The following is a 26,307-nucleotide window of genomic DNA, read 5'->3' on the forward strand; positions in this document are numbered from 1 at the left end:
TCTTCTACGAAGTGTTTCTCTTGCGTTCGCGAGAGAGTACACTCATAGAGACTCCTCTTCGGAGGACTCTTCTGCTGCTGTTGCTGTTGGCCTCCCTCGCCGTAAGGCTCACCATCCGCCTCGTCGTAAGGGCCTCTCATCTCCCTCTAAGGGGGCTAAGAGGCGCCTTTTTTGAATCTACGTTTGCAGCCTACAACTCCTTCATCCGCCCTGATGCAGAGGGACAACGGTCTTCCCGACGGACAACGGTCTTCCCGACGGACAACGGTCTTCCCGACGGACAACGGTCTTCCCGACGGACAACGGTCTTCCCGACGGACAACGGTCTTCCCGACGGACAACGGTCTTCCCGACGGACAACGGTCTTCCCGACGGACAACGGTCTTCCCGACGGACAACGGTCTTCCCGACGGACAATGGTCTTCCGACGGACATCAGTCTCCCGGCGGACAGGAACGGTCTTCCGGCCTGCTACTGCTCAGTGTTACCGCACAGGCGCTCTCCTGCTCATCAGCGCTCTCCTGTTCGCCAACGCTCTCCTGCTCGTCGGCGGTCTCCTGCTCGTCGGCGCTCTCCTGATGTTCGCCCTCCTCGCCAGCGCTCTCCTGCTCATCAGCTTTCTGAGCGTCAGCGCTCATTTGAGGAGCATCGCCCTGTGGTCTCTATCCATCCTACATTTGCTGCTGAGCTCCGTGCTTGCCATCAGTCTTCTGACTCTGTGGCTGCGCGACATCGTTCAGCGCGTGTGTCAAAAGCACATGTTCGCTAACGCGCCAGCGATCTTCCTGTTCCTGCTCGTGAACGCTCCGCTCCACCTGTCCTTTCACAGGACACGCGTCGACCTCCTGCTCGCCAGCGATCACCTACGCGCCAGTGTTCACCTGTTCGCCAGCGCGCACAGGCGATTCTAGTATCGCCTATTCTCCAACGTTCTCCCACGCGTCAACGATCGCCTACACGCCAGCGTTCACCTGCTCGCCAGCGTTCACCTGCTCGTCAGCGCGCACAAGCGATTTTAGTACAGTATCGCCTATTCACCAGCGTTTTACGCGTCAGCGATCACCTGTTTCTCGGCGATCTCCGGACCGCTCGCGTGTGTTACTGCCTGCGCGCCAACGTTCTCCAACGCTTCTGAAGGGACATGGTTCGCTAGCTACTAGCTCGCCATCGCGCGATGGCTCACCTGCGCATGCTGATCGCTATCGCTCGCCAACGCGCCATCGCCTACCTGCGCATCAGCGCTCACCAGTTCATCACCTATAAGGGAGCGGCAGAGTTCACGAACTCTAGGATTGCAGGTTTCACGCTGGGAGGATGCTTAAGGTTATTCATCCTGATGACAGCTTCCCGATGCCCATTCCCGCACGATCTCTGTGATCAGCCAAGGATATCGCGCCTGCCGTCACTGTCAGCGAATTCAGTGTCTCTGAACCTCTATGCCATAACGTCGGCAAGAGTTGCCCGTTTGGGCAGAATGATCCATACCTTGGGCGAAGGTCCTCCATAGGATCATCGACGGCTTCACCCCCGGCTTCTTCAGTCGATCCTTTCTTGTAAGGAAGTATCTGAGACGGGAGTTCCGTAGTCGACCTCTCACCCCTGATCAAGTTTGTCGAACAAACTTCGGCCAGCGTAGAACAGCAGAATCGATCAGACTGGTAACGAGGCGAAAGGACTCCTTAAACCCTGGATCGGAAGGACGGGTACTTTGTTTCCATTCCATCCATCTTCAGGGAGCTCGTGGAATTCAACCTAGACTGCAGGTATTCCTGCTTATGATGCAGTGTGGCGATCCCTCTGTGGCATCGCAGGTTTTTTCCCCAGAGAACTCTCCCTGCTTTCCTCATGGCCGCTCAGGTGCAGGCTTCCGCCTCCTTCGCTTTTTGGAGGGCTGGTTAACTCCGGTAGGCTTGGGTTCGACCTTCTTCCGGATGCTTACCATGAGTGTGGGTTCATGGTATTTTGCTAGGAGCCTTCTCTTCTTCTGCCTCAACATCTGGAGTATCTGGCCATGATATTGAGTCATCGGCCTTACCACGTTGGAAACCCCGCTTCTCGTCTGTCCAGCGAGGGTAAGCAACGTCGGTTCTGGTCGGTACTTGGATGGGTGACCACCTGGGAATGCCAGATTCTGTTGCCACATCCTCCGGGCCTTCCCTTCAGTTGACTGTGGCAAGGTTGAGGAGAGTCGCAGTACCTGTTCTCAGTCAAGCAGAGCTTTCAGCCCTACCTTGGAACGTTTCCTAGGTCTCCTTTCCTCATTGACCCGTCTATAGTCCGAACGGTCGCCTCAGGATAAGTTCCATGTGGGGCGGTCCAAGTTCCGGTGGTTTCAGGCAACGATTAACCGGACTTCCTGGCCCCTATGGGACCAGCGGAACTATTAGACCTGCAATGGGTGTTGACCTATGGAACCTCTTGATGGTAGTGGATATTCTCGTCCTTTCCCCACATTCTTGATGCTGTTCTTGGACTCGTCAAAGGGAGAGGGGGGGGTGCATGTTCCGGTCCAGGCCTATGGTCAGGACCTGAAGGATACCTCTCCATCATTCAGGCAGGCTTAGGGGCCGTAGTCTGGCCCCTCTACAGATCCTACAGCTCCTGCCGAGTCGCTCCGTGCGTGTCGACTTCATGGTTCTGGCGTGTTCTAACCAGCAGGGGACGCATTTTCACACCTTCACATCTTGCAGTAGAGATACCGAGATGATTGAGATACTCTCAATACCACCATCGGCTCTCTCATTCCAGACAGAGGAATGTTCTCTCCGACTATCCGAGCAGAGCCTCGTAGAGAGAGTGTACCTGGGGGTCTTTGGCCTTGAGTAACCAGCAAGTCCTGGTCTGGGGGACCTGATCGCAACATCTTGGAACCTCAAGCTTCCGCTGTTCTTCCCCCCCCCCCCCAGTCTCAGACCCCGAGACTCTGGCAAGATGCATTCCGGTGATGGTGGGACAACTTCGACGCCTGCGTCTTCCCCTTACAAGGGGATTAGGAGGTGCCTCTTTGGTTCTTCGCCTTCGACGTCTCCCGCAGAGGAGCCTCCTCGACGTGAGCAGACCGTTACAGCCGCATCGCTAGACCTCTCAGCTGATCGTTCGTGATCACCGACGCCTGCCAGACCTGCTAGCTTTCCTTCTCCGTTTGCAGTCGCAGATGCGCTGTGGGCGCCTACGCACCCCATTTTCCAACGGGCACCGGTCCCTTCGGGCCATAAGGGCTTGTCTCCCACTTGAGACTAAGTCCCTTAACCGCCAGGTGTTACCTGCGCGCTCACGCGCTGTAGCGCGCAAGCGCTCTCCTGCTGTGGATCCTTTAGACTCTTCACGCCCCACATCTTCTCGCCGTAGATCTCCTGCCCGCCAGCGCTCGGCTGCGTGCCAGCGCTCTCCTACACGTCAGCGCTCCCCTGCTCGTCAGGGATCTCCTGTGCACCAGCACACATGTGCGCGCCCCGTTCCTGCTGCGCGCCCACGAACCTCCGAAGGCCAGCGAGGTGGGACATTCTATCACAGCACCAATGGGAGGAACTCCACCTCGAGTAGGAGAATCGTCTCGTGTGGGAGCAGCGAGGAGCCCTCAGACTTCCTTACTGGAGCCCTGTATCTCTCCTAGGAGAGTCTTGTTTAGCTCTTCCTCTCCACCATTCTATGGAAGAGCTCTCCAGGGGAATTTCTCTCGAGAAACTCTCCGCCCGGCAGGTGACATTCTCGGCTACAGAGATCTTGAGCCAGGAGAAGGTCGGAAAGTGTGCCATGTAGGCCACTTCGTGGCTGGATGTCTGGCTGGGGTCTCTGGGCATCCTGTTCCGATCCGAGGACTTGTCCAAGGAGAGCACCAGGAAGGCCATGGAGACTTTTCTCCTCTTGGGCACGCGCACCATTGAGTTTCTGGCTCACCAAGTTTCGAACTTGTGGGCAAACTCGATCTTGAAGCATCGTGATGCGGTGACCAAGAGGTTCCATGCTAAGGTCCCAGCCGTGGATGTCTGCAGGCTTAGACACTCTTCTATCCTTGGAAAGAGCCTGTTTGAGCCCAAGGATGTGGAACGGACAGCTGAGGTGGAGGAAGTCGAATCACGATTCTCTCCTCCAAAGGGCTCTTACATCCAGACCTTACAAGCCTCCAGCACCTCAACAACAACAGCCTCGTCAGTCTAGGACATCGAAACCGGCTCCGGCAGCAAAGGCAAAGGTGTCCAAACAGCAGCCCTTTCCCGTAAAGGACAGGAAGGGCGGGAAGTCCTCCAGGGGAGGCAAGAATTCTAGAGGGAGGGATCGAGGCCGCAAACGCTAGGATTGGCAATCCCCCTGCGTGTCCACCAGTGGGGGGATGCCTGCAGAGTTGCGCGTTCAGGTGGCAGCAACTCGGGGCCGATTCCTGGACGATCTCTGTGATCAGCCAAGGATATCGCGTCCCATTCACGACATCTCTTCCTCCCGACAGCGAATCCAGTGTCGTTGAGCTCCTATGCCATGGGATTGGCAAAGGGGCAGAAGTCGAGACCATGCTCAAGAAGGATGCTCTCCTAGAGGTCGTCGACGGCTCCCCAGGCTTCTTCAGTCGACTCTTTCTTGTAAAGAAGGCGTCTGGAGGCTGGAGACCAGTCATCGACCTCTCAGCCCTGAACAAGTTTGTCAGACAAACCCCGTTCAGCATGGAGACAGCAGAGACGGTCAGAATTGCAGTGAGACCGCAATACTTCATGTGCACACTGGATCTAAAGGACGCGTACTTCCAGATCCCAATTCATCCGTCTTCCAGGAAGTACTTGAGATTCAGCCTAGACAACAAGATCTACCAGTTCAAGGTGCTGTGTTTCGGTCTCTCCACAGCAACGCAGGTGTTCATGAGAGTGTTCACCCTGATATCTTCGGGGGCACACAGGATCGGCATCCGTCTCCTTCGCTACCTGGATGACTGGCTGATCCTAGCAGACTCGGAGTCGACCTTTCTTCGACACCGAGACAAGCTTCTGGGACTTTGCCAAGATCTAGGGATCATGGTAAATCTCGAGAAGTCTTCTCTGCTTCCATTTCAACGACTGGTATATCTAGGCATGATATTGGACACCAATCTCCACAAAGCCTTTCCATCAGACGACAGGATAGCAAGGCTGAGGAGGGTCGCAGAACCTTTCCTCAGACGGGAAGAGCTTCCAGCCCAATCTTCGTTACGTCTTCTTGGTCACCTGTCTTCCCTGGCCTGTCTAATTCCAAACGGCCATCTCAGGATGAGATCCCTGCAATGGCGGCTCAAGTCCCGGTGGAATCGAGGCCACGATTCCCCGGACTTTCTGGTCTCCATAGGGCCTGCGGAAGGGACGGACCTGCATTGGTGGTTGACTGACAGAAACCTTTGAAAGGGAGTGGATCTTCTCGTCCTCCCCCCGGATTTGATGCTGTTCTCGGACGCGTCAAAAGAAGGGTGGGGGGCCCACGTTCTGAACCACAGGATCTCAGGCCGGTGGTCAGAATCAGAAAAGTACCTTCACATCAATCTGCTAGAGATGAAGGCCGTATATCTGGCCCTTCAACAGTTCCAACAGACCCTGGCGGGTCACTCTGTGGTGGTAATGAGCGACAACACCACAGTAGTGGTACCTTTTCACAACAGCTACCCCATCTTGCAGTAGAGATTCTGAGATGGGCCGAAGTCCGCTCGATACCACTATCAGCTCGCTTCATTCCGGGCAAAAGGAATGTGCTCGCCGACAGTCAGAGCAGAGCTTCGCAGATAGTGAGTACCGAGTGGTCTTTCGATCCTCTAGTAGCGAACAAAGTCCTGACTTTGTGGGGTTCCCCTACAGTGGACTCATTCGCGACAGCCTTGAATTTCAAGCCGCCGCTGTACTGCTCCCCAGTCCCGGACCCCAAGGCACTCTGGCAAGATGCCTTCCAACAACAGTGGGACAACATCGACGTCTATGCCTTCCCACCGTTCTGTCTGATGAGAATGGTACTCAACAAGACCAGACTATCTGTCAACCTGTCGATGACCTTCATAGCTCCGCTATGGCATCATGCAGAGTGGTTCCCAGACCTTCTGCAGCTCCTGACGGAACTCTCGAGAGAACTCCCCCCACGACACGAGCTACTCAAGCAACCACACTGTAACATCTTCCACAAAGCCGTAGCTTTGCTTCGGCTTCACGCCTGGAGACTATCCAGCATCTCCTCACAGAGAGAGGCTTTTCGCAACAAGTTGCGGAGAGGATGTCTTGACACCTGCGAAAGTCATCTGCAGGTGGAGAGTCTTCTGTGGTTGGTGTTTTGGGAGGGGTATCTCTCCCCTCGATGCCACTATTCCAGCAATAGCGGAGTTTCTTGTATATCTGCGGGAGGAAATGCGCCTTTCGGTCTCGGCGGTGAAAGGTTATCGCTCAGCCTTAAGCCTGGCCTCCAGGCTGAAAGGATTGGACATTTCTTCTTCGCTAGAACTCTCCTTGCTCATACGAAGCTACGAACTTACCTGCCCTCAGTCGGAAGTGAGACCACCTCCATGGAACGGGGTTCGGGTTCTCAGGGCTCTTAAGAGACCTCCGTTCGAACCATTACGCCAGGCTTCTGATCGTCACCTGACATGGAAGACGGTGTTCCTGCTTGCTCTAGCTTCTGCCAAGCGTGTCAGTGAACTTCATGGTCTCTCGTACGACATCGCCCATTCAAGGGGATGGGAAGAGGTAACGTTCAGGTTCGTCCCTGAGTTTGTTGCCAAGACTCAAAATCCTGGGGTTCCGTACCCATGGTTCGACTCCTTCAGGGTTTCGAGTCTTCGTTCTGTAACAGATGACCCAGACCATCTCCTACTATGCCCAGTAAGGAGTCTGAGGCGTTATCTTAAAAGAACAGCTGCAGTCCGTCCTCGCGTGCAAGCCCCGTTTGTGAGCACGGGAAGGACGAAGAGGAGGGTCACCAAGAATACCATTTCAGCCTGGATTCGAAGGGTCATCCGTCATTCCCTGAACCCAGACCCTCCTCCGTCACGTCGCCCTAGAGCACACGATGTCAGAGGCATCGCAACGTCCCTGGCATTCAAGAGAAACTTCTCTGTGACGCAGGTGCTACAAGCTGGGGTCTGGAAGCGTCAAACGACCTTCACAGTCCACTACCTGCAGGACGTGACCCACAGGAGCCTCGATACGTTCTCTATCGGCCCTGTGGTGGCTGCACAACAGCTGGTCTAACCTCAGGCTTCTTAATGGACAGATAGCAGAAGGTTGAGGGCATTGTTACCCAGTTTTAGACAGCATGAATGAAAAAGTATGTCTGACCCTTACTCTTTTCTTCATCCTCCCCTCTCTTGGGGAAGCAGCATCCTGGGTTCTCTGCATAGCTGACCTCAAACCCCTGCAGGTAAACCATGCTTCCTTGTGCTCCTAGTATTAGTATAATACTATCGCGTCCCCCATACCCTGACGAGGTGGTATTGGGAACGTCCTAACCTAGATTTCCATCTGAAGGACTTTGGGTCAACTTCCTAGGATGAGTCACACTTCTTTCCTTCACACACAAGCTTATGTAGGCCGCACGTTCCTTGCGGAGCAAGGAATTTGCGAGGTGCAGGGACACTTTTTCTCGAGTGCTGCTCACTCGGATTTTGAGTCCCCAGGCTAAGCCAAAGACAGTTTAAGTCACCCCATGTAAATAGTGGGGTTTGTATTTCGGTTACGGAACAAATGACAAATTCGTAGATAATTTGTATTTTTCCTAACCATATAAACCTTAGCTATTTACACATATTTGCCCGCCAGCCCTGTCCCCCGTCAAGTCCTACCTCTAGGCGAAGTGAATCAGTTCACTGGGGTGTGAGGGGGGAGGGGTAGCTAGCTACCCCTCCCCTACCCCCTCGCTAATTATTGAGAGGGTAATTAACCTTCGTTAAAAATCTAATGGTTTGTCATTTCAGCTACACCGAAAGTAATACCCCATGTAAATAGCTAAGGTTTGTATGGTTAGGAAAAATACAAATTACCTCTGAATTTGTCATTTTATTTCCATCATTTTCTGCACATTTTTTTCTTTTGCAAGATTTTTCTTCCACTTTCTAATTTTCTGAAATAAGATCTTTCTGTCTCTTGGTATGCATGTCTTTTGTTTATTGTTTTTTTTTTCGGTACATATTTTTCAACAATTTTTTCCTGTATTTTGTACAGTATGTCCGTATTTACCTGTATATTATCACTTACAAATACATTTTTCCATTCTTTATTCAGTTCTTCATTTATTTCTGACCATTTTATATTCTTACTATAAAAATTATTTGTTCCTTAACTGAATACAAACCACGCTATTTACATGGGGTAATTACTTCGGCGCAGCCGATGACGAGCCATAAAGTTTTAACGAGGGTTTCCTACCCCACCGCTAGTTAGCGGGGGGGGGGGGGGGTGGCTTGCTACCCCTCCACCCTCACACACACCGGTGAATCGGCCTCTTTACTTTTGGCTCGGAGAGACGACAGACCTGTCAGCGCTCTGCTCTCTTTGACTGCCATAATTTTTTTTTTTTTCTTTTTCTTACAGTGTTTGTGTGTGAAGTTGGCCTCTGTTATCATCATGCACACTTGCCCCGGTCTTTCCGGCCGCCCTTGTGGAACCTTTATGTCGGCCGTGGAGACGGATCCACACTCCTTATGCCCGCAGTGTAGGGGCCAACTGTGTGATAGTGCTAATTTGTGTATTGAGTGTAGGGAGTGGTCTTCCTCCCAGCGGGAGAGGTTGGCCCGGCGACGTAATAAGAAGGCTAAACGGGATCGTTCTCCTTCCGAAAGTTCTCGGGGGCGAGAAAATCCTAGGTCGTCTTCTCCCGCCGCCCATTCCTCCTCCGAAGCTCCCGCTCGGGCGGCCTCTTCCGAGGGGCCGGCGAACGGAGGAGGTAGTTATGGGCTTCCTTGGGGCTACAGGGTTCGCCCTCCAAGGCAGCCTTGTTTGACATGGTCAAACGGGGTGCGGCCGCCGAACAATCGTCAACTACAGCGGAAATAGATCCTCTGTCTGTAGTTGACGTAGTTGTTTCGGAAACATCCCATGGATCTGTCCAAACACCTGTTGTGACTGAGGTAGCTGAAGGCTCTGTCTCTCCCTCCGGACACACTTCGAGGGAAGAGTGGAGTCCTACGGTCTCTCCTTCCACTGAGATTCCCTCTTGAGGGAGTTCTCTGGTAGAGACGCCTCTTTGGAGGCCCTTCGATGGTCAGCTTGCTGATCCCACGGCCCCTTGTGGGCGTATAAGGCGGAAGGCTCGCCCTCCCCTTCGCCGTAGAGGTCTTCCTTCTCCCTTTAAGGGGGTTAGGAGGCGCCTCTTTGGCTCCTCGTCCCCACAATCCTCTGCGGAGGAGACGACTCGCCGCTCTCCTGTCCTGCCAGCTACCACCCTAGACCTCTCCGGGGATCGTTCGCGTTCCCCTTTAGAGGATGGTCTTCCGTCGGGACAAGGGTCTCCTCAACCATCTACTTCGAAGGCTGCTGATGCGCTTTACGCGCCCCCTGAGTCTGCCATTGCGCAGTCTCCTGGCCCTTCAGGGTCTCAGGAACTTGAGCGCAAAACTGCGCCTCTCGTCTCTAAGCGTAAGGCTCTGCCTGCGCCCGTTGCTGTTGTTCCTGTTGTTGCTGACAAAGCGCTTCGGCGCTCTCCTGTAGGCGTTCGCGCCTCTGATCCTGTTACGCGCCAGGGTTCCCCTGCACGCCCACGCCCATCATCAACTGTTCCTGATGCAGCGCGCAAGCGCTCAAAGGCGCCCGCGCGCCCACCTTTGCCAGCACCTCCACACCCCCCAGTTCCTGTTACATCGCGCGCGATTCCAAAGGTGCCTGAGTCGGCGCACAGGCACCCACAGGTTCCTACGGACTCGCGGCACCCTTTGGGGGAAAAACGCGGCGCGCGTTCACCCCGTTCCTGTATCACCACCGCGCGCGGTCCAACAAGTTCCGGAGTTGGCGCATAGGCGCCCACAGGTTCTCGTGGACTCGTCGTACCCTATAGGCGGAAAGCGCGACGCGCGATCGCCCCCGGTTCCTGTCACTCTTCGCGCAGTCCACAAGGTTCTAGAGTCGGCACACAGGCGCCCACAGGTTCCTTCGTACTCGCCGCTCCCGACGGGGGAAGATCGCGTCGCGCGTTTACGCGCGATCCCATGCGCGACGCGCGCTCCATTGCGCGCTGTTAAAGAGGTTCGCGATGCGCTTTCACGCGCCGATATTGATCCAGCTTTCGCGCGTTCTCCAACGCGATCGCGTGGCGCGCTGACTCAACACTTAGCTCCGGGGTTGGCTAAGTTAGCGCACAGGCGCTCACAGCCTCCTCTGGAATCGCGCGAGTCTGCTGCCGAAACAGCCTGTTCTGGATGCGCGCTATGCGCGCCGACATTCGCCAGCGCAGTTAACAAACTCGCAAGTGAATAGGGCGGTCCCTCCCGACCGTCGCCCACAGGTCTCTCGGGATTCTGCTATAGTTCCATCGCCTTCGCGGCGAGTTCTCCCAGACACGCGCACAGGCGCCCCTGTCATATTGCGCCCTTCCGGTTCCCACCAGGCCTCTGCATACCCGCGCGTTCGGGCGGTTCCTGATCGTCGTACACTGACTCCTTCACCATCACACTCTCGCGCCATTGATTCATCTGCGCGCCATCGCTTTGCGGCCTCCCCCGCCCATGCGGGTGCGCGCGCGATTTTCCAGCATCTCCCGCCCGCGCGGGTGTGCGCGCGCTGGGGTTGCGCTAGCGATATTCCAGCCTCGCGTTACGCTAACGCGCGCGACCCTGTGCAGGGCCCGATTCACGAGACCCAACGTGACCGCCGCCAGGCGGATTCTTCCTTGTCTCTCTCTCTCTCTCTCTCTCTCTCTCTCTCTCTCTCTCTCTCTCTCTCTCTCTCTCTCTCTCCCCCCCCCCCCGAGACCTAGGCTATCTACTCGCAGATCCTTAGGCAAGGTTCCTACTCCTCCTCAGACCTTTTCGCCTTCCCCTGCAGAGGAGGAATACCCTTCCTCAGGGGAGTCGGTCGGAAAGGATGTCCTCCCCTTCGCACCAATGTAGGAAGTTCGGCCTCCTCCTGAGAGGTCCCCTCGTCTTGAGGTGGAGAAGGACCTACCACCTTCGCTTTTGGAGTCCTGTATCCCTCCCAGGAGGGAATCTAAGGACTAAGACTATTCCTAAATCATCGGCCAGGATCAGACAGGAGCAGCCTAGGCCGGTCGAGGATATTCACGCGTCCCCCCAGGAAGAACCCTTGGGGTCAGGAGACTTCGCTGCGAGTCCATCAGGAGGCGAGTGCCAAGAATCAGAACATGCATTCTGGCAAGTTCTGTCTCTCATGAGAAGTCTCAACGGGATCCCAGATCCTGAGGTCCCTCCTCGTGATGGGCAGGACACAGTCCTGGATGGTATCTTTGGCTCTCATAGGCCCTCCAGGGCCAGTGCAGCTTTGCCCTGGTCTCGGGGGATGAAGAGTGCCAGAGAGAAGATCGAAGGACAGCTTGCGGCTCGTGCCTCCTCAAGCAGGTCGAGTGCCGGGTATAAGCTCCTCCCTCCTCCTCGAGTCCGTCAGAGGAGATATTTTGAGATCCTTGAGGAGCCTTCTTTGAGTCTTCCCCTGCACCATTCCGTGGAAGCCCTCTCTGGGGGAGTCTCTCTTGAGAGAGACTCCAACCGGCACATGTCCTTTTCGGCCACTGAGATCCAGAGTCATGAGAAGGTCATTAAGTGTGCCATGCAGGCTGCTTCATGGCTAGACTTCTGGCTGGGTTCTCTGGGCATTCTGGTGCGGTCCGAGGATCTGTCCAAGGAAAGCACCAGGAAAGCTCTGGAGACCTTCCTCCTCTCGGGCACTCGGACCATCGAGTTCCTGTCCCACCAAGACACCAGCTTGTGAGCCAACACGATCCTCAAGCGTCGGGACGCAGTGGCAGAGAGGTTTCATCGGAAGGTCCCCAGCGCCGAGGCTAGTAGGCTTAGACATTCTTCTGTCCTCAGCAAGAGTCTGTTCGAGCCTAAGGACGTGGAGCGTACTGCCGAGAGGTGGAGGCAGTCCAATCAGGATTCCCTCATCCATAGAGCCCTGACATCAAGGCCCTACAAGCCTCCGGCAGTACAGTGAACCCTCGTTTATCGCGGTAGATAGGTTCCAGACCCGGCCGCGATAGGTGAAAATCCGCGAAATAGTGACATCATATTTACCTATTTATTTAACATGTATATTCGGACTTTTAAAACCTTCCCTTGTACGTAGTACTGTTAACAAACTACCCTTTAATGTACAGAACACTTAATGCATGTACTACAGCACCCTAAACTAAAACAGGCACAAATATTAAAGGCGATTTTATATCATGCGTTTCCTAAACACCTAAAAAGCACGATAAAAAATGGCAACCAATGTTTTGTTTACGTTCATCTCTGATCATAATGAAGAAACAACTCATTTAGTGTCACATATATGTATAGGTTAGTTTTTGCATCGATTATATTGATTATACAGTATGTTGATTTTTTTATTACCAATGTTTTACTTAATTTTTCTTAGGACTTCCAAATGAAATGTTTTTCTTTATGACGCCGCCTGAAACGACGGCGTCATAAAGTACTGTACGCTCAGTAAACAACCACGCTCAGAACAAAGAAGGCATTTAACGTGCATGATGAAAGTGATAAATAATGATATTTACAGTAAAAGCATTTACAAAACATGTTATTAGTACAAATATAATTTGCCGTATCTATATAAAATCATACAGTACATACTGTACGTAGCAAAGCAGGAAAACAATTTACGAGAGAGAGAGAGAGAGAGAGAGAGAGAGAGAGAGAGAGAGAGAGAGAGAGAGAGAGAGAGAGAGAGAGAGAGAGAGAGAGATTGTTTTACGTACGTACAAATGTAAATTTTAAACAAAAAAAATATGATAGGTTACAACATGTAGACTTTTAAAACCTTCCCTTTAACTTAATGCATACAGTACTAAACTATAAAACAGGCACAAATATTAGAATGTTAGAATATTAAAGTAAAAAATAAAGATTGTTACTGTAATCACCACGAAAGAAGTTCAAGAAAAACTTGAATGATGAATGCGATGAATTTGCTGCACAGTAGAAATGATGATGATGAAGCTGATGATGTGTTCTACTGTGCAGCCAGGTAGTATTTTACGTCTCTTCAGACGGAGGTGTCTTTTCCTGGGACACTTCTTCAACTTCTTCAATTTCTTCCGAAGGCGTAGTAGCAGGAGGAACTGGCTCTTTTTTGCGAGGCTGGAAGAACATTGTGATTGGAAGTTGTTGCCGCTGCTTCTTTTTTCGATCTAAGAGCATCTTGTAGGGAGTCATGATGTCATCAACCTTGTTGCAGAATTGCATCAACCGAACCATATCCTCGTCCCACTCTTGCAACATTTATTTCACCTCCTTTATATGGTTGCAGACCTTGGCAAGCCGTTCTAGTGTTAAGCCCGTTTCTTCGACATTTTCTTGGGTCTCTTCCTGGGTTTCACTCTCTTCATCGCTTGCCGATTTCGTCAGGTCTTCGAGGTCTGCGTCAGTTAGCGGCTAGGAATGGCAGTCCAACAACTCGTCGACGTCTTCAGTCGTCATGTCGCCAAACCCGTCACCTCTAATTATGGCAGCCAACTGCACAGATTTGCGTTCTGCAGAGTGTTGGATTTCAGCAGGTGTAAATCCCTCATCGTCGTAAACAATCTCGGGCCACAACTTCTTCCAGCTCGCATTCACGGTTGCAGGTTTCATCTCTTGAAGTGCCTTCTGAATATTCTTCAGGCACGTGGCTATGGTGTACTGCCGCCAGTACGCCTTCAAGTTGAAATCTTCATCCTCATCCTCTTGGGCAGCATCCACACATGCAGCGAGGTCCGCCAAGGTATTCTTCGTGTAGAGGGCCTTGAATTAATGACGTGGTGTTGGGTGGCAGGAACTCAACCTGAACGCCCTCACGCGACAGGTCAGTTGCGTGTCCACCAGCGTTATCCATAAGGAGAAGGATCTAGAATGGCAAGCCCTTCTCTACGAGATATTCACTGACTTGTGGGATGAAACACTGGTGGAACCAGTTGGAGGTCAGCATCTTCGTAATCCATGCTTTTGGATTATGCATCCAGTACACGGGAAGGAGATTCTTGTTTTTATTTTTCAAAGCGCGAGGATTTTTCGACTTATAAATAAGCCCCGGCTTTAGCAAAAATTCAGCAGCATTGCCACACATCACAAGGGTAACGCGATCCTTGAATGCTTTAAAGCCAGAGGGTTTGGCTTCCTCTTTGAACAGGAAAGTTCGCGACGGCATTCTCTTCCAAAACAAGCCGGTCTCATCCATATTAAAGACTTGTTCCGGCTTGTATCCACCTTCGGCGATAATATTCTTGAACGTCTGGTTCACGTAAGTTTCAGCAGCGGCAGTGTCAGCCGAAGCAGCCTCGCCATGCAGGGAAACGCTTTTCAGGGCGAAGCGTTTCTGAAACTTCGTGAACCATCCTTTGCTGGCGGAAAAACGTTGTTTCTGAGGCTGGGAATCAGTGGATGTCCCTGGTTGAGGATCATCTGCATCATCATCATCTTCAGCATGGTTGCCGTCGTCATCTTAAGGTTCCTTTGCAGCAAAATTCTCATACAAGCTCAAAGCCTTTGTTCGGATGGTGTTCGTATCCAAGGCTATGTTCTTCTTCCGGCAGTCGGCAATCCACACAGCTAAAGCACCTTCCATGTGTACGATCGTTTTATTACGCGTTGTAACGACTCGCTTCGCTGATCTGCTAAAGGTGATTGCAGCCGTCTTTCTAATGTTCGCCTCGTCCTTCTTGATATAGCGAACAGTAGATTCGTTGATTCCAAAATGGCGCGCTGCGGCCGCGTAATTTCTACCGTCTTTTAACATATCGAGAAGCGTAACCTTCTCGGCAATCGTCATCATCCTTCGGTGGCGTTTAGGCTCACTACCAGCCTTAGTAGAAGCAGAACGCTTGGGAGGCATTGTACAGTAGGATTTAACAAAAAGTTCAACTTAAAACAGTCGCACACTGCACAGATTAAACTTCACAACCTTAAGAACGTCTACTCAGCGATACGCCGTAAGAGAAAGTGGACGACCCGGGCCCGCGAGAACCTAGATGCTGCGGGTTGGAGATGAGGGCAAAACACCAATCAGCATCAGTCTACCAGGCAGTATAACGTCTTGTGTGGTTGGTGTCATGGGAAAGAGTGTCTCTCCACTCGATACCTCTATTCCAGCAGTAGCAGAATCCTCGTGTATATGCAAGAGGAAAAGACCCCCTTTTCAGTTTCAACAGATAAAGACAATCACTCAACCTTGATCCTTCACCTTCAAACTGAAAGGAAGGAACATCTTCTCATCGCTAGACCTTTCCTAACTAATAGAGAATTACAACTTGCCTTTCTCCAGTCGGAATTGAGACCTTCCTCTCGGAAGGCAACAAATTTTTACCTGGTTTAAGAAGACAGTGTTCCTACACACTGACAGCAGCCATACTAGTCAAGGAACTTCATGGTCTCTCTTTTGACATCGCCCATTAATGAGAAGGGCAAAAGGCAATGTTCAGTTTCGCTCCAAAGTATGTCGCCAGACACAATCTCCAGAGGTGACGGATCCTACACAAGTCTCCACTTGGTAACGGACGATCCAGATCATCTGTTACTGTACCCAGGGTAAGGTATGAGACTCTACCTTAAGAGAACGGCAACAGCCCACCCGGGTCCCTTCTCTTGTCATCAGCACTGGGAGAGACTAAAGGAGGATCACCAAAACATCATCTCAACATGACGACTCACGATGTCAAGGGCATAGCTATGCTCCTGGCCGTTCTAAGCATTACGCAGAACGGTTTCCAAACCTTCTGCAGCTCCTGGTAGTCTCTCCAAGAGGACCCTCTTCACATCACAGACAACCCACTTCGACAGCTACCACAAGCTACAGCTTTGCTATGATTGTACGCCTGGAGAATTCCCAGTACCTCCTCTCCCACAGAGGCTTTTTGCAATAAGTTGCGAAAAGGTTATCTAGATATCTGAGGAATTCCTCAGCATCAGTCTACCAGGCAGTATAATGTCTTGTGTGTTTGGTATCATGGGAAAGTGTCTCTCTCCACTCGATACCTCTATTCCAGCAGTAGCAGAATCCTCGTGTATATGCAAGAGGAAAAGACCCCCTTTTCAGTTTCAACAGGTAAAGACGATCACTCAACCTTGATCCTTCACCTTCAAACTGAAAGGAAGGAACATCTTCTCATCGCTAGACCTTTCCTAACTCATACAGACTTACAACTTGCCTTTCTCCAGTCGGAATTGAGACCTTCCTCTCGGAAGGCAACAAATTTTTACCTGGTTTAAGAAGAGAGTGTTCCTACACACTTTGACAGCAGCCATACTAGTCAAGGAACTTCATGGTCTCTCTTTTGACATCGCCCATTAATGAGAAGGGCAAAAGGCAATGTTCAGTTTCGCTCCGAAGTATGTCGCCAGACACAATCTCCAGAGGTGACGGATCCTACACAAGTCTCCACTTGGTAACGGACGATCCAGATCATCTGTTACTGTACCCAGGGTAAGGTATGAGACTCTACCTTAAGAGAACGGCAACAGCCCACCCGGGTCCCTTCTCTTGTCATCAGCACTGGGAGAGACTAAAGGAGGATCACCAAAACATCATCTCAACATGACGACTCACGATGTCAAGGGCATAGCTATGCTCCTGGCCGTTCTAAGCATTACGCAGAACGGTTTCCAAACCTTCTGCAGCTCCTGGTAGTCTCTCCAAGAGGACCCTCTTCACATCACAGACAACCCACTTCGACAGCTACCACAAGCTACAGCTTTGCTATGATTGTACGCCTGGAGAATTCCCAGTACCTCCTCTCCCACAGAGGCTTTTTGCAATAAGTTGCGAAAAGGTTATCTAGATATCTGAGGAATTCCTCAGCATCAGTCTACCAGGCAGTATAATGTCTTGTGTGTTTGGTGTCATGGGAAAGTGTCTCTCTCCACTGGATACCTCTATTCCAGCAGTAGCGGAATCCTCGTGTATATGCAAGAGGAAAAGACCCCCTTTTCAGTTTCAACAGGTAAAGACGATAACTCAACCTTGATCCTTCACCTTCAAACTGAAAGGAAGGAACATCTTCTCATCGCTAGACCTTATCTAACTCATACAGACTTACAACTTGCCTTTCTCCAGTCGGAATTGAGACCTTCCTCTCGGAAGGCAACAAATTTTTACCTGGTTTAAGAAGAGAGTGTTCCTACACACTCTGACAGCAGCCATACGAGTCAAGGAACTTCATGGTCTCTCTTTTAACATCGCCCATTAATGAGAAGGGCAAAAGGCAATGTTCAGTTTAGTTCCCAAGTATGTCGCCAGACACAGTCTCCAGAGGTGACGGATCCTACACAAGTCTTCACTTGGTAACGGATGATCCAGATCATCTGTTACTGTATCCAGGGTAAGGTATGAGACTCTACCTTAAGAGAACGGCAACAGCCCACCCGGGTCCCTTCTCTTGTCATCAGCACTGGGAGAGACTAAAGGAGGTTCACCAAAACATCATCTCAACATGACGACTCATGATGTCAAGGGCATAGCTATGCCCCTGGCCGTTCTAAGCATTACGCAGAACGGTTTCCAAACCTTCTGCAGCTCCTGGTAGAGTCTCCAAGAGAACCCTCTCCACATCACAGACAACCCACTTCGACAGCTACCACAAGCTACAGCTTTGCTATGGTTGTACGCCTGGAGAATACCCAGTACCTCCTCTCCCACAGAGGCTTTTTGCAATAAGTTGCGAAAAGGTTATCTAGATATCTGAGGAATTCCTCAGCATCAGTCTCTACCAGGCAGTATAACGTCTTGTGTGGTTGGTGTCATGGGAAAGTGTCTCTTCCCACTCGATACCTCTATTCCAGCAGTAGCGGAATCCTTGTGTATATGCAAGAGGAAAAGACCCCCTTTTCAGTTTCAACAGGTAAAGACAATCACTCAACCTTGATCCTTCACCTTCAAACTGAAAGGAAGGAACATCTTCTCATCGCTAGACCTTTCCTAACTCATACAGACTTACAACTTGCCTTTCTCCAGTCGGAATTGAGACCTTCCTCTTGGAAGGCAACAAATTTTTACCTGGTTTAAGAAGAGAGTGTTCCTACACACTCTGACAGCAGCCATACTAGTCAAGGAACTTCATGGTCTCTCTTTTAACATCGCCCATTAATGAGAAGGGCAAAAGGCAATGTTCAGTTTCGTTCCCAAGTATGTCGCCAGACACAGTCTCCAGAGGTGACGGATCCTACACAAGTCTCCACTTGGTAACGGACGATCCAGATCCTCTGTTACTGTACCCAGGTTAAGGTATGAGACTCTACCTTAAGAGAATGGCAACAGACCAACTGTGTCCCTTCTCTTGTCATCAGCACTGGGAGAGAAAAAAGGAGGATCACCAAAACATCATCTCAACATGACTTGACTCACGATGTCAAGGGCATAGCTATGCCCCTGGCTGTTCTAAGCAGGTTACTCTGTGACGCAGGTTTTACAAGAAAGGATGTGAATGCTTCAGGTGACTTTCACAACCTTTTTCAACCTTTCTCCTTTAAGACGTGACCCACAGGAACTTAATACGATCTCTATCGATCCCATGGTGGCTGCACAACAGCTGGTTGTGTACAGTACCTCAAGCTCCCTATTAGACAAGTAGCAGAAGGTTGAGGGCACCGGTACCCAGTTTTAGTGTGCGTGAATGAAAAGATTTGACTGGCTCTTATTATTTTCTTCATCCTACCCTCTCATGGGGAAAGCAGCATCCTGGGTTCTCTGCATAAGCTGACCTCAAACCACTGCAGGTAAACCATGCTCCCTTGTGTACCTAGTATTAAGCTAATACTGTTGTGTCCCCATACCCTGGCAAGGTGGTATTGGGAAAGTCTTGATTACATCCGTTTTTTCCTACAATAGACTCGGAATAACTTTAGGTCACACCTCTGCATGTCTCAACACACAGCTTGTGTAGGCCACGGACATTGCATAGGAAGGTTTTAGCAAGAGCAGGGACTCCTTATTTTTGAGTACTAATATACTTAGATAAGGAGCCCCCGGGTAAAGCTAAAAGCCAGATTGGCAGGGACGTCCATCCTTCCTAATGGGTGAGTCACCCCTAATAAATAGTGTGGTTTGTATTCCAGTAACGGAACAAATGACAAATTTGTAGATAATTTGCATTTTTCCTAACCATACAAACCTTTGCTATTTATACATACTTGCTCACCATCCCTATCCCCCTTGAAGTCCTACCTCCAAGCAAAGTAAGCTAAATCACAGGGGTGTGAGAGGGAGTGGTAGCAAGCTACCCCCTTACCCCCTGCTAACTAGCGGTGTGGGTAGTTAACCCTCGCTAAATTTTAATGGCTCGTCATTTCAGCTCCGCCGAAAGTAGCTCCGCCGAAAGTATAACCCCTAATAAATAGCCAAGGTTTGTATAGTTAGGAAAAGTACAAATTATCTACGAATTTGTCATTTTCAATATTAATCTTACCCGATGATCATGCAGCTGTCAACTCTGTTGCCCGACAGAAATCTACGGTCGGGATACGCCAGCGATCGCTATACAGGTGGGGGTGTACACAACAGCGCCATCTGTGAGCAGGTACTCAAGTACTTCTTGTCAACAAGAACTCAATTTTTCCTCTGTCGTGCCACCGGCTAGACCTACTTGGATACGCTGTTGATTCTGGAGTTATTGTTCACGATTTGGTGATGTATTTGCTCTAGAGTTTAGCCTTCGCTATTCAGGAAGCTTTATCATTAGCTTAGCAAGCTTTTGGAATTAATTTGATTTAATTATGGTGACGAAGAGAGTATGGACTCTCTTTCACTTTTAAATGGCCGACCCTTCCCTTAGACGGAAGTGTTGGTGTCGAAGAGAGTATAGACTCTCTTTCTCTTTTATACCCACCCTTCCCTTAGACGGAAGTGTGTTTAGGTTTTTGGTAATTTTGCTTAACAAAGTTATAGATTTATTTTATATCTCTCCGCCTTTTATAGGCCTCTTCGATTAACTTCCATTTATTATAAACTTATAAAAATTAATTTTTATGTTTGTTTATATGCGACCTTTCCTAATAGTAGGCGGTCCTTACTTGGAACCGAAGTTAATTAACATTGAGCCCGTCATATCGTTTTTCCTGTTAAGAATTTATGCTATTTTAATTTTATGTTTTTGAAAGAATTTCTTTGATAGTCTCGTACTGTTTTCAAAGTTGAACTAACGTTTTGTTTAGTCTCCGCAGTTGTTGACGTTCAGAACGTTCAACTTGCGCTCTATCGTTACAAGAGAGAGAGAGAGTATTTCACGGTTTCACGTTGCATAAGAGTAAACCGATTCTAGCGTTTTGTTCATTCTTTCTTAGCTTAAATGGTTTTAATTCTAATAAAGGAACTTTTTATTTGAGAAACCTTTCAGTTTTTTTCCTTTAACAAATAATATGTTTTAACGATATATATAATTGGGCTCATCTCTCAGGTTCTAAGTCAAGAGAGAGAGAGAGAGAGAGAGAGATATAGAGACGGAGGGAGAGAGAGAGGAGGATAAACGTTTTGTTCAAGCGGGTAACGTTGTTCTCGTTTTTTGCTCTTCTCCCTAGTCGCTATAGGGGAAGAAGGTAAAACGTTTCTAGAGTTTTATTCTTGTTCCCAGGCTTTATGCGGTGAGAGATTTTAAACGTAGTTTATTTGATCTAGTGTTTAGTCTCTTTTCCAGCCACTGAATTCTTTATCTTTCATTATGTTTTTCTGTTACATTGTAATACTGTTTTCGCAATTACTACCTTTTAATGAAGGATAGGATTGCGTGTTTCAGGTACAAACCACTTAAAGTTTCGAGTTCAGTGAAATAAGTGCAAACAGAAAATCAAAAGTGATAAAGTGATATGCGCAAAGTGTTACAGTGTTGCGTTCGAGGGTTCGTCTGTTCGTGCCAGTTGTTCACCTAGTCCGATACCTCTTACAAGCTCCCAAGCCCAGGGGAGAAGTAATGTCGAAGGACTTATGGGTTCCACAGGCCTTGATCAACGAACAGACGTTTCCCTCCGTGGTTTCGGGTGTATCTACACACGTTGCCGACGTGATCACCCCACCCACACAAAGACGAGAGAGCCCATTTATTCCTCGTCTGCGGAAGAGGTTTCTCGCAGAAACCATGGACCAAATCTTGCAGCTTTTAAGTGCAAGTCGGTCCCTTCCGCGCAAGTCCAACGGCCTAGGTGTAGCCACTGGGTCAGTTCGGACTTGCTGCAGTACGACAACTGCACACCTCCCAGAGAGGCAAGGTGGTACCGCAACAGGCAGTAACTCCGTCTGTTGCCGCACCAGCGGTTTTAGACCCTCAGTCACAACGGACAGTAGCTCCGTTTGTTGTTGTCTTTCATAGACCCTAGTGGTCCATGCTGCAGACTATACAGTCTCAGCTTGCTCCTTCATGCAGGAGTATCATGCTGGAAGGTTGACAATGCACCTGTTAACCTACAACCCGCGAGGTTGTGCGCTCAGCAGATACTGCGGCTGCCTGCTCCCACCCTCCACCTGTGAGAGCTCCACCACCGATGCGCAGTCCACCCTGCCAGACGCATGTTCTTGCTGCACCATCTGCTAACATGCGTGAGCTGCCGCATCAGCAGTGGGAAGGTTCTGTAGAGCTGCCGGGTTCCAGCACTATGTTCTCCGCAGCCCATGCAGCATGCTCTGCATACCTTACAGCATGCTCCGCATACCATGCAGCATGCTCTGCATACCTTACAGCATGCTCCGCATACCATGCAGCATGAGCCGCATACCTTACAGCATGCTCCGCATACCATACCGCATGCTCCTCAACCCACCGCAGCCCCTCCCACGCTCCAGCACTCTGCTTTTGTTGTTGCCAGCTCCCACACTCCGACTGCGGAGAAGGTTGACGATGCACCCGTGGGCCTACACCTCCCACGGTTGTGCGCCCGGCATGGCTTCCTGCTCTCACACTCTTGTTGTGAGAGCTCCTCCACCCATGCACAAGTCAACCCTGCCAGATGTATGATGACTCCCACACACAGAGCACTCCGTTGCCGTGCGTGAGCTACCACAAGCTGCCGTGTTTTGACACGGTGTGTCAGCCTCCGCAACACACTGTGGTTACCGCCACTCGCCAGCAGCAAACTAGTCAGTCAGGAGTTGAGGCTTCCCCACACAACTTTGGTTGTTGCCAACTCACAAACTGTCATACAGTTACATGACGTTGCCTTCTGGTCTGCTACTTATACACCAGTGCTGTATGTCCTCACGCTCCTGTTGTGGTTGACAGTTCAGTTTTTGACAGTTCACAGACTGTCAAGCAGTTTCATAACGTTGCCTTCTGGTCTGCTGCTTTTGCACCAGTGAAACCCTCACTGAGAGAAGGTTCCTGTAGATGAGAAAGTGCTGTTCTCCCTCCTTCTGATATTCCCTTGAGGACTCTGTCATTTGGAGAGGAGCCTTAAGCTGCTTAGCCTCCTATGGACTTTTAATTAAGCATAACATGCTTCCAGGGAGGGTAAATGGTTTCGCTTCAGTCGCTAACCCCGTCTGTTGCCACACCTGCTCCCATAGACCTTGGGCTTTGTTGCAAGACATGCAGTCCAAGCTTAGTCCTTGATAGAGGATTTTTTACGGAGTCAGTGTGTCACTGGGAAGACGTTCAACAACCAGCAGAGGTGACTTGTTGTGACGCAGTGCGGCAACCTCAGCAACCCGATAAGGAGTTGTCTGTACTACCCAGACAGTCTAGACAGTTTCGGGTTGTCGCTGTACTTCCTCGCTTCCCCATGGTTGTCAGTTCACAGACTGTGCAGCAGTACCATGATCTTGTGTCCGGCTCCGTCACGCATCCACCAGTGCGACCGGATTCAGCGAGTCAGACGTTGCCCACTCCGTTGCCGTTTCCTCATCAGTTTCGGATGAGGAACCCTCTGATGAGGACATGGCTGAACGAGAAGATCAATCCCCAGCCCTGCTATCCATCCAGAAGATGCTGAAGAAGGAATACGGCCCTGTCAGGCTGTGGATGAGTCTGGTTAGGACACTGTCATCCGTGGTGCATTTGGTGTCACTTGGAAGACTACACCTCCGTCCTCTTCGGTTTCATCTAGCTCTTCACTGGAAAAGGACAAGACGCTACAAGCGGTCTCGATCCCGGTTTCCGGAAGATAAGTCTGGTCTAACCTGAGGAAAGGACTTTATCAACCTTTTATAGGGTCTTCCCCTGACTGTTCAGACTCCCAACCACGTTCTCTTCTCAGACGCATCGGACGTAGGCTGGGGTGCGACCTTAGGCGGTAGGGAATGCTCGGGATTATGGAACTCGCGTCAAAGGACAATGCATTTTAACTGCAAGAAGCTTCTGGCAGTAAGTCTGACCTGGAAAAGCTTCAGGTCTCTCCTTCAAGACAAAGTAATGGAGGTCAACACGGACAACTCCCTGCTTTGATGTTCATCTCCTAGCAAGGAGGGACCTACTCTCTGACATGGTGCGAGTTCGCTAGTGACCTCCTCTCCTGTTCAACAGGTCTTGACTTTTCACTAGTAACAAGTTTCTTCCAAGGCAACTTGAATGTCTTAGCAGTTTGTCTCAGTAGGAAGGGACAATAATTCCAACATATTGGACCCTCCACAGAGATGTATGCAAGAGACTTTGGGTCACTTGGGGCCATCCAACCATGGATCTCTTCGCAACCTCGATGTCCAAGAGGCTCTCAACAGACCCAGCAGTGGTTCTTTTAGATGCCTTTCTACTAGATTACTCTCATCTAGATCTATATGCATTCCCTCCGTTCTAGTTTGTCAACAAGGTACTGCAGAAGTTCGCCTCTCACGTTGGGACAAAGTTGACACTAGTTGCTTCCCTCTGGCCCGCGAGAGAATAACTTACCGAGGTACTTCGATGGCTAGTAGACGTTCCCAGAACTCTTCCCCTAAGGGTGGACCTGCTACGTCTGCCACGCGTAAGAAGGTACTCCAAGGCCTCCACGCTCTTCGTCTCACTGCCTTCAGAGTATCGAAAGACTCTCGAGAACTAGAGGTTTTTCGAAGGAGGCAACCAGAGCGATTGTTAGAGCAAGGAGAACATCCACCCTTAGAGTCTACCAATCGAAGTGGGGAATCTTCCTAAACTGGTGCAAGTCAGTATCCGTATCCTCGACCAGTACCTCTGTAACTCAAATAGCTGACTTCCTCTTATATCTGAGAAAAGAGCGATCTCTTTCAGCTCCCACTTTCAAGGGTTACAGAAGCTTGTTGGCATCAGTCTTCCGTCACAGAGGCTTAGATCTTTTTAACAATAAAGATCTACAGGACCTCCTTAAGTCTTTTGAGACCACGAAGGAGCGTCGTTTGGTTACACCTGGTTGGAATTTAGACGTGGTTCTAAGATTCCTTATGTTAGACAGGTTCGAACCACTTCAATCAGCCTCCCTGAAAGATCTCACCTTTAAGACTCTTTTCCTGATATGCTTTACCAGCTAAAAGAGTCAGTGAGATTCATGCCTTCAGCAAGAACATCGGATTTTCATCCGAAACGGCTACATGTTCTACATCTTGGTTTTCTAGCCAAACACGAGCTGCCTTCTCGGCCTTGACCAATATCGTTCGTTATTCCAAACTTATCGATATGGTTGGAAAGGAACTAGAAAGAGTATTATGTCCTGTAGAGCTCTTAAGTTCTTTTTTAAAAACCTTTATGAGGCCCGTCTGAAGCTTTATGGTGTTCAGTTAAGAATTCATCTTTGCCTATGTCAGAGAATTCTTTATCCTATTATTTTCAGACTGTTAATACGAGAAGCTCATTCCCTTCTGAATGAGGAAGACCAAGCTTGGCTGAAGGTAAGGACACACGAAGTTAGAGCTATCACAACTTCCGTGACCTTTTAATAAATAGATCTCTGCAAAATATTTTCGACGCAACCTTTTGGAAAAGCTAATCAGTGTTCGCGTCTTTTATCTTAACAATGTCCAGTCTCTTTACGAGAACTGCTACACTCTGGGACCATTCGTAGCAACGAGTGCAGTAGTGGTGGGGGCTCCACCACTACAATTCCCTAATTCCAGAACCTTTTTAATCTTTCTCTTGAAATATTTCTGGGTTGTCCGGAAGGCTAAGAAGCCTTCCGCATCCTGGTTGATTTGGCGGGTGGTCAAATTCTTTCTTAAGAAGCGCCTAGATTAGAGGTTGTGATGAGGTCCTTTAGTATGGGTTGCAGCCCTTAATACTTCAGCACCTAGGAGTCGCTCAGCATCCTAAGAGGATCGCTAGGCTCAGTAAGGAAGACGTACTTAAAAAGGCAGAGTAACGGTTCAAGTCGACTTCCTTACCAGGTACTTATTTATTTTATGTTTGTTATTTTGAATAACGGCTAAAATAAGATACGGGATACTTAGCTTCTTTGTTAACATGTATGCTGGTCTCCACCCACCACCCTGGGTGTGAATCAGCTACATGATCATCGGGTAAGATTAATATTGAAAAATGTTATTTTCATTAGTAAAATAAATTTTTGAATATACTTACCCGATGATCATGAATTTAAGGACCCGCCCTTCCTCCCCATAGAGAACCAGTGGACCGAGGAGAAAATTGAGTTCTTGTTGACAAGAAGTACTTGAGTACCTGCTCACAGATGGCGCTGTTGTGTACACCCCCACCTGTATAGCGATCGCTGGCGTATCCCGACCGTAGATTTCTGTCGGGCAACAGAGTTGACAGCTACATGATCATCGGGTAAGTATATTAAAAAATTTATTTTACTAATGAAAATAACATTTTTCAGCTTCTTCTCGGTGGGAAACGCTTCCCTTCGGAGGATCAGTGTTGGTTCTTCCTATTAGTGAATATTTTTAGCTGATTTAAATAATTGTAATTCTTGTATTATTACAGTTACCCTCCGCTCCCCTTCTCCCATTGATGTCGACCGGGAAAGGCATAGCGCAGTTCTTATTTAATGTTTGTTCCCTCGGTGGTCGCCTTTTCCTTCACGGACTAGGTGTTCCTCGTGAGGGAGTTTTTTGTTCCATAATTTATTTTATTTTTCCTCAGTTAGCGATGCAGTTTTTTTTTCGTTAGACTAAGAGAGCAACGAAGCTGGGTTTTTCTGTTCATAACTGGAGAATCTGCTGCCACTGCCGATCTTCGGACGTCATCATGGGTGTCATCCATTTTCTTAGAAGTACACCCATGGCAGCACCTGATCAGCACTTCATCTTCGAGGAACTAGCTCAGGCTACGCTTCCTCAGGCAGCGCTCTTG

At 49.8% G+C, this 26,307-nt stretch overlaps 1 protein-coding gene and 1 pseudogene across 1 annotated transcript in view; both read left to right on the top strand.

Moving 5' to 3' along the window:
- The window catches only part of LOC137623819 (U-scoloptoxin(19)-Tl1a-like), a 192,497-nt gene that overhangs the window by 26,140 nt on the left and 140,050 nt on the right, over positions 1-26,307 (top strand). The gene's annotated exons all lie outside the window — the stretch shown is intronic.
- LOC137623938 (5S ribosomal RNA) lies at positions 2,022-2,140 on the top strand (annotated as a pseudogene).

This window comes from Palaemon carinicauda, chromosome 30, assembly GCF_036898095.1.
Source record: "Palaemon carinicauda isolate YSFRI2023 chromosome 30, ASM3689809v2, whole genome shotgun sequence".
Lineage (NCBI taxonomy): Eukaryota > Metazoa > Arthropoda > Malacostraca > Decapoda > Palaemonidae > Palaemon > Palaemon carinicauda.